General features: G+C 44.5%; 1 protein-coding gene across 2 annotated transcripts in view; it reads right to left on the bottom strand.

Moving 5' to 3' along the window:
* The window catches only part of ITPK1 (inositol-tetrakisphosphate 1-kinase), a 255,430-nt gene that overhangs the window by 127,099 nt on the left and 118,805 nt on the right, over positions 1 to 9,526 (bottom strand). The window lies entirely within an intron of this gene.

A 9,526-nucleotide genomic window follows, 5' to 3' on the forward strand; every position in this document is an offset into this window, starting at 1 on the left:
GGGGATCTAAGGGGACCCTGGTCTGCTCTTAAGGGGATTTATGGGGACCCTGCTCTAAAGGGGGATCTATGGCATTGATCCCCTTTAGAGCAGGGTCCCCATAGATTCCCCTTTAGAGCAGACCAGGGCAGGTCCCCCATAGATCCTCCTTTACAGCAGGCCAGAGTGAGGTGAGGTCCCCCATATAGATCCCCCCTTACAGCAGGCCAGGCAAGGGCAGGTTCCCCATAAAATAGATCCCCTTTACTTCTCAGTCACTAGTACAGTACAGTCAGTACTACTACTCTAACTCTTACCTTTTTTTTTTCACCTGTCCCCCAGGCATTGTGGCAAGGTTTTCCTGCAGCACCACAGACCGGCGTCACCACACTTCAGGCTCTCTGGCCTCTCCCCCTCCTCCTTTGCTGAATTGCTGTCTTAGTGTGATGCCCCGTCGTCCTCCTCGCCATGCCGGCTTCTTCTGCTGGTTCTCTGCTGGCCTGGTTCTGTCCCGCGCTGCGCTGGGTGGCCGCTGCAAGTACCTCCCCCAGACAGTCCCTCACCAAGTGATCACTAAGCACCGCACGCCTGTCTCCCCCACCACTTCACAGTGGGTGGTGCCGGCTGGATCAGATTTGGTCTGGAGCTGAGCGTTTGAGCCACCAAGCCAAGGCCAGCCAGGTAGCCAGGGGCACAGCAGACTCAGCGGCGGGCCAGCGGCCATGGCGGGCACGAGGGTGATTAGGGTGTGCCGGGCACACCCTGCACACCCCGTGCGCACGCCTATGCTCCAGACCTAAACCCTATTGAGCATCTGTGGGGCATCCTCAAACAGAAGGTGGAGGAGCGCAAATCCTCTAACATCCACCAGCTCTGTGATGTCATCATGGAGGAGTGGAAGAGGACTCCAGTGGCAACCTGTGAAGCTCTGGTGAACTCCATGCCCAAGAGGGTTAAGGCAGTGCTGGAAAATAATGGTGGCCACACAAAATTTTGACACTTTGGGCCCAATTTGGACATTGTCACTTAGGGGTGTACTCACTTTTGTTGCCAGCGGTTTAGACATTAATGGCTGTGTTGAGTTATTTTGAGGGGACAGCAAATTTACACTGTTATACAAGCTGTACACTCACTACTTTACATTGTAGCAAAGTGTCATTTCTTCAGTGTTGTCACATGAAAAGATAGAATAAAATATTTACAAAAATGTGAGGGGTGTACTCACTTTTGTGAGATACTGTATATATATATATATATATATATATAATTTCTGCAGAGACAAGATCTTCCAGAGTTCATACCTCTGGGCTAACTGCAAAGTTAGGCTTGTAGGTTCCCCAGCTGGGACTTGTAGTCCCCCCACCCTGCGTCCAGCGGTGGAAGGGTTAATCGCTGACAGTGTATAGAAATATTTTTGGGATGTGGAATTTGCCCACGGTGCGCACTAAGTCCTTCCTGTGAAGGGGATAAGACGCGGGTCAGCAGTGAGTCACAGAACCAGCTCCTGGCTCTCTATTATGCAACGGTGAGCGCGCAGGGGGGGGGTTGGGGGCGCGCTCGCCTTCCGCTGGCTGTTTTCTGTTCGGTGTCAGATGAGGAAAAGCAGGTTAGCAGGACGCCGGAGATCTGGATAAATTGTCGCTAATCCAGGATCTGCCGTTTAAAGGGGAACTATACCCAAAACATAAACATTATATGACACGGCCACTGATAATATCACCACTGTGTGTGGAAATGTCACCCGGGGGGGGGGAATAGATGGCGGTCCCCCAGTCATTCCTCCCCCACCCACGCTGGGGACCTTAGAGGTCCATTTATAACTTTTACTCAGGATTCACACTTTTTAATAAAGAATTCCATTTAAAAAGTGTGCGCATCCTAGGTAAAAGTTGGGTGCATCCTGGGTGAAAGTCGTGAGAATCCTAGGTGAAAGTTGTGAAAATTGTGAGATTTCTGGGTGATAGTCGTGAGATTCCTGGGTGAAAGCGGTGTGAACTCTGGGTGAAAATCCTGGGTAAAAGTTGTGAGCATGCTGGGTGAAAGTGTTGTGCATCCTGGGTGAAAGTAGTGTGAATATTGAGTGAAAAAAGTGTGCATCCTAGGTGAAAGTTGTGTTCATCCTAGGTGAAAATTGTGTGCATCCTAGGTGAAAGTTTTGTCCACCTTGGGTAAAAGTTGTGTGAATCTTGGGTAAACGTTCCGTGCATCCTGGGTGAAACTTGTGTGCATCTTGGGAGAAAGTTGTGTGAATCCTGCGGTAAAAGTGGTGTGAATCCTGAAGTGAAAGTTGGGTGCTTCCTGGGTGAAAGTCGTGTGAATATTGGGTGTAAATTGTGTGCATCCTAGGTGAAAGTTGTGTGCATCCTGGGTGAAAGTTGAGTGAATCCTGGGTGAAAGTTGTGTCCATCTTGGGTAAATGTTCCGTGCATCTTGGAGGAAAATTGTGTGAATCCTGCAGTGAAAGTGGTGTGAACCCTGGGTGAAAGTTGTGTGAATCTTGGTTGAAAGTTCAGTGCATCCTGAGTGAAAGTTGTGTGCATCTTGGATGAAAGTAGTGTGAATCCTGTGGTGAAAGTGGTGTGAACCCGGGGTGAAATTCGTGTGAATATTGAGTGAAAATTGTGTGCATCCTAGGTGAAAGTTTTGTGCATCCTGGGTGAAAGTCATGTGAATTTTGGTTGAAAGTTATGTACATCCTGGGTGAAAAAATATTAAACTGCTTCCTTTAAGTTTATTTACAGTTTGATGATTTGGATCTGAGGTTTCGCTTTGTTTGATTGGTCGCGCCCTTCTGCAGATTTTCAGCTGAATTTCCCTTGAATAATCCCATTTGATCTCCGTTTGTTTGGCATAAAATTAACGACCAATCACAGAGGACTAAAGTGAAAAGACCAAACACTTCACTGGAAATCTTTCCAACCTCATCTTCCGTAGAAGAAGTTGGGAAACAATGAAGCACCACCAGCCTGGATAAAGTCCAGGAAAAGTTTATTCTTCACAAGCAAAAAGTTTTCCAACACGTTTCGGAGGTTCACACATCCCCCTTCATCAATGGCCAGGAGAAAAAAGTAACAGATCGTGTTGTAAATAAGATAAGATTTTCTTATCTTCCAGTGCATTTCCTGGGCTCACACATCCCCCCTTCATCAGGGCCTAGGACATAAAATAACAAAGAAAAAAAAAAAAAAAAATTTAATCACCAACATGTTTTGGGAGCGCACACATTATCCTTTACCAGGGCTAAGAGAGAAAAAAAAAAAAAAAAAAGCATATCATATTGTAAATAAGAAAAAACTTTTTTTTTTTTTTTAAATCACCAAACACATTTCAGGGGCTCAATCATCACCCCACATTGGGACAAAGAAAACATTTCATATTGTAAATAGGAAAGAATTATTTCCTGGTCACTAACATGTTTCAGGGCTTACACACCCCTCATCAGACAAGGGCTAAGAAAACAAAACGGATTATAAATAATGTTTTCTTAATCAACACATTTTGGGGTTTAAACAAACATCCTCCTTTAACCAGGACTAAGGAAAGAGAACAAGAATAACACATTTCAGGGGCTCAAACATCCCCCTTCAACTAGAAGTAAGTAAACCGAACAACACAGCATATTTCGGGGGCTCACACAACCCCCTTCATCAGGACTAAGGAAAGAGAACGACAACAAATTTTGGGGGCTCACACAACCCCCTTCATCAGGACTAAGGAGAGAGAACGACAACAAATTTTGGGGGCTCACACATCCCCCTTCATCAGGACTAAGGAAAGAAAACGACAAACACATTTCAGGGGCTCACACATCTCCCTTCACTAGGACTAAGGAAACAAAATAACACAACACGCTATGAGGGCTCACACATCTCCTTTCGACAGACTAAGGAAAGGGAATGACAACAGGTTTCGGGGGCTCACGCATCCCCCTTCACCAAGGCTAAGGAAGCAGAACACCACAACACGTTTCGGGGACTCACACATCCACCTTCACCAGGGCTAAGGAAACAAAAGAACACAACATATTGTGAATTTAAAAAAAAAAAAAAAAAAAAAAAAGATATTTTCCTAATCTCCAACACATTTCCGGGGCTCATACATTCCCTCTTTTTTCAAGGCTAAGACACAAACAACATAAGAAAGATTTTCTATTTTTTCTATTAGTGTCTGGGCCTGAGCTCCCGAAACACACTGGCATACTTTTGGACCTCTTACTTGTGAAAAAGAAACCTTTGCCGGTTTTCTCATCTTTTTATATACTCTTAAAATAAAGAATGTCAGCCGTCCCCCACATACACAAGTTATACTGCTTGTTTAGTCTAGAGCAGGCATGTCCAACCTGCGGCCCGGGGCCCAATGCAGCCCAGAACTGCAGGCAACGCGGCCCACTGCCCCCTGACAATTTTTTTTTTCACTGGGGAGGAAAGAATTTGAGTCGGGGGCACGGCCACAGAGGCTGCCTCGGAGGGGATCATCCACTAGTTGTGTTTAAATTAGTGCTGGGGGGGGGGGGGCAGTGCGGCAGCGTTTTATTACTTACATACCTTCACTATAGTATATATTTTATATGCGGCCCGAGAACATTTCTCTACACTCAGTGTGGCCCAGAGAAGCCGAAAGGTTGGACACCCATGGTCTAGGGAAAATGGGGACTGAGGGGGAAGCCACCGCCGCCTGTCATTCCCAGCAAGGTAAAGTAAACCGGCGTGGGGGGTCTGGGTCCGGGTCCGTCTGCCGCTGGAATGATTTGGGGGGGGGGGGTTGGGGTCCGTCTGCAGATTTTAACTTGTAAACAACAAGTGTCAGAAATGGGCTTGGTCCAGAAGTGGTTAAGGGGGTAAAGAAATGTTATGCTTGCGTTTGAGAGGTGCTGTCCGACTTGATCTTTTACATGGTAACTCCTGAAGGTGAAGTCGCCTACAAGACTGTGCTGCCACTCTCAACCAGTCGGGGAAAACCCAGGTGAAACTCTAAAAAGAAAGGAAAAATAGAGGGTGCACCAGTCTAGCGCATTATCCTTTGCAACAATTTATTATTTGACAAGTATGTGCATCATAGTCACAAACCAAGAATAAATACAAGCAAGGTAAAAAGTCCAAGTACACCAAGTACTCCATTCAGCATGGTCTTCATAGTTAAAGACAGTCCAGTAATGAAGACGTCCAAAAATATTTGACGTGTTTCGAGGGTGTCCCCTCTCCCTCAGAGCTCTGAAGAAGAGGGGACACCCTCGAAACCCGTTAGCTATTTTTGGAGGTCTTCATTCCAGGACGGTCTTTAACCATGAAGACAACGCGAGTACTTGGTGGACGTGGATTTTTTACCTTGCTTGTATTTCTTCTTGGTTTGCAAGTATGATGCACATACTTGTCGAATAATAAATTGTTGCAAGGGATAATGTACTAGGCTGGTGCTCCCTCTATTTTTCCTTTCTTTTTATGAAGGGGGTAAAACCTTCTGGAACTGAAGTGGGTATAAAAAAAAAAAAAAAAAAAAAAGAATACAAAAAGAATACAATCATCAGATCTCAGTGTCCAAAATAAAACATTTCTAGATAATGATAAGTGTCTGGCCTGCAATGGCTACATTGTTCTAGTTTACAGATACAGCCGATGTCATGGTGAAAGGGTTCTAGAATTTCAGGAAGTGTCCACATGTATTGCGTACTTCCCCCTATCACTGTACTGTATAGCATTACTCAATGTTGTCATGCTCAGTAACAGATCACATCTGTCCTGTGACTCTCTACAGAACAAACACACGGATTTCCTCAGAAAATAATCACCTAGGGAGTTGGAGAGTAATTTATTCATTTCTTTTATTTAACCCGCATTTAAAAGTTGAACTCCGGGCAAAAAAGCCAATTCAAATATTTTTCTCAAAAGTCACAAAAGTTATAAATCCATTTTGGGAGAACCAAATGCCTTCACAAACCCAGATGTTACCTTGTAAAAGTAAGTGACACCATTGACTCAGTCTTTACACAGGAAAAGGAGGGGTACACTGACCATGACTGTATGGTTAATAGTAATACACAGGACTTGCCGCTATGGCCAACAGAGGGTGAAATCAGGGAAAGGCTGGATAAAATTAACACAAATAAATCACCAGGCCCGGATGGCGTACATCCGAGAGTACTCAAAGAACTTAGTAAAACTATATCTAGACCACTGATCCTGATCTTTGCTGACAGTATTATGACAGGAAATGTACCAGGGGATTGGAGGAAAGCTAACGTGATACCGATATTCAAAAAAGCGCAGAGGCATGTCCCAGGAAATTATAGGCCAGTCAGTCTGACATCGATGGTATGTAAACTTCTGGAGGGGATGATAAGGGACTATATCGTAGTTTGCTAAAGGTCAACAACATCATCAGCAGTAATCAGCACGGGTTTACAAATGGGCGTTCTTGTCAAACCAATCTCTTAACATTCTACGAGGAGGTGAGCTGTGAGGTAGATAGGGGGAGACCAGTGGATGTGGTGTACCTGGATTTCGCTAAGGCGTTTGATACAGTTGCCCACAAGCGCTTAATTTATAAAATAAGGTCTGCAGGCATTGACCGCAAGGTTTGCTCTTGGATACGGAACTGGCTAAAAGGGCGTGTCCAAAGGGTGGTGGTAAATAGCGCATACTCAGACTGGTCTGGGTTGGTAAGTGGGGTCCCCTAAGGCTCAGTCCTGGGACCAACCTTGTTCAATTTATTCATAAACAGCATTAAGGATGGGATCAGTAGTGCGTTATCAGTTTTTGCAGATGACACAAAATTGGGCAGGGCAATAACTGCACAGCATGAAGCAGATATCCTACAGAATGACCTGGACAAAATAACAGTGGGCAATGACATGGCAAATGAGGTTTAATGTGGAAAAGTGTAAGGTTTTGCATTTGGGGACTAAAAATATAAAAGCACAATACACTTTAGGGAGGGAACCAAAAATGGAGAAAGATCTGGGAGTCTTAGTAGAAGATAGACTTGGTAATAGCATGCAATGTCAAGCGGCAGCTGCCAAAGCCGACAGAATATTAGCATGCATAAAGAAAGGGATGTATTCCAGAGATAAAACTATAATTCTACCACTTTATAAAACTCTGGTCCGACCGCATCTGGAGTATTCTGTCCAGTTCTGGTCGCCAGTCCTCAGGAGGGATGTGTTGGAGCTGGAGAGAGTCCAGAGAAGGGCAACTAAACTAATTAGGGGAATGGAGGACCTTAATTATGAAGAGCGTCTGCAATTGCTTGATTTATTCACCCTGGAGAAGAGACGCCTTAGAGGGGACATGATAGGAATTTATAAATATCTCAATGGTGATCTCAGCATAGAAAAAAAGCTATTCAGTCGAAAGGATTGCATGAGGACTCGAGGGCATACAATACGATTAGAGGAGAAGCGTTTTAACCTCAGGCAACGCGGGGGGTTCTTTACTGTTAGGGCTACAAGATTGTGGAATTCTTTACCACAAGAGGTAGTTTCTGTGGGAAGTATGGCTACTTTCAGACTCTTGGACATGCATCTCAAGGATCAGAACATTCAGGGGTATGAGAGATGATTACGGCCACACACACCTACACAGGTTGAACTGGATGGACTATTGTCTTTATTCAACCTCAACTACTATGTAACCATCACTGTGCTGTACATAGCCTGTGAGGGGCCCAGCAGACTCAACCCACTACAGAAAACTACAGGAAGGGCGCAGACCAGTCCCCCTGCACAAGGAGCGAGAGACCAGAGCTCTGGGAGGGGCCCCGTAGGCTCCACTAACTATAGAAAACGACAGTAGGTGGCGGAGACCAGACCAGTCCCCCTGCTCAAAGAGTGCAGAGCTGTAGGAGGGGCCCAGCAGGCTCCCCCCACTACAAAAAAAACTACAGGAGTGGGGGCAGAGACAATACCATTCCCCCTGCACAAGGAGATAAATCAGAGCTGTGGGAGGGGCCCAGCAGGCTCCACCCACCACAGTAAATTACAGGAGGGGACGGAGACAAGACAAGTCACCCTGCCTAAGGAGCTCTGCAGAGTGACTTTAGCTCTCTGCCCCCTTTTTTCTGAACTCTCAAACCAACCTTATGAATTCTGGACATTGAATGGATGTAGAGAAGAGAAGACTGCAAATAAACAGGTACAACTTATGTAGGAGGATTTGTTTCATCTCTGTGTATTATCTGAGGATAGTCCCTTCACTGGGTATATGGAAGAGTTTACAATCACTTTAGGCTGGCTATACACAATTCAGTTTTTTTCACACAAGGTGGATGAAGGAACCCCAATTACTCCACTGACTAAGGGAATGGCTTGCTTCCTGTACCTCCGCCCTGACATACGTTTCGTCGTAATGGCGTCTTGAGGAGATAACGAAATTGCTTGCTGCCTGTACCACCGCCCCGACAAACGTTTCATCGTAATAACGTCTTCAGGAGGTAAAGGAATGCTTTGCTTCCTGTACCACCACCCCGACTTATGTTTTATCGTAATGACTTCTTCAGGAGGTAACAGAATGGCTTACTTCCTTTTTTGTTGTAACTATGGTATGTTCATTGTACAATTATTGCATTTGTTTTGTTTTTTTATATTTTTATAAACTTTTTATACACTTATTTGTTAATGCATATTTATTTATTCATTAAAAAACTGCAATTTTATTATATAATTAAAACATGACTAAAATCACAGATAATACAGTTGCCATATATAATTTTCTTAAACAAGCTTGTGTTTATAGTTCCAAACTGTCTTTGTGGGTCTAAGAGTTTCGCAATGGTCTTGCTTCCTCTAAAATCTCCATAGGCGACGCTTTAAATTCTTTACCAGTTTTGAATTACAGAGGAGGTCTTGCACGAGAATTGTTGCTCTCACTCCAATGTTCGCGGCAATACCTCACGTGTGGGTTGAATGTCGTTTACATATGTGGATGTGACCTACGTATGCGTTCACTTTAATTAATTTTTTTTTAATTGTTTATTTCTTTTAAATATTTTTTTTTTTTTTTTTTTATTACACTTTCCCTTAAAAAAATGTTTTTATCACTTTTATTCCTACTACAAGGAATGTAAACATCCCTTGTAATAGAAATAGGGCATGACAGGACCTCTTTATAGAGAGATGTGGGGTCCCACATCTCTCCTCTAGGCTGGTAAAACAAAAAAACAAACAATCTCAGCCTTTCCAGCCGAACATCTGCTGGAGCCGTAACGTCATAATGTTGCGCCCGGCCTCAGAGAGTCCTAGAGATGACCGGGGACCATCTGGTCCTCAGTCAGCTCTATGGTAAACTTCTGCTGCCGGCGAGATCCTTCTCCAGTTTGCAGATCGAACAGGTGAGCCGGTAGAGCCACTAGAGGGTGGCGGAGGGAAGGGGGGGTGGAATGTACCCTCCTGCTGCATGTAAAAAAAATAAAGCGGCTATGAATATTTTTTGTGTGCAGGGAATCGCGCGGTGGAAAAAAAAAAAAAAAAAAGATATCCGAATGATGCCTGCAGCTGCATTCATAATTCCGATATCTCCATCTGAAATCCCAGGACGTCATAGGACGTTCAGCGGTA

This window comes from Pelophylax lessonae (assembly GCF_965119305.1).
Source record: "Pelophylax lessonae genome assembly, chromosome: 13".
NCBI lineage: Eukaryota > Metazoa > Chordata > Amphibia > Anura > Ranidae > Pelophylax > Pelophylax lessonae.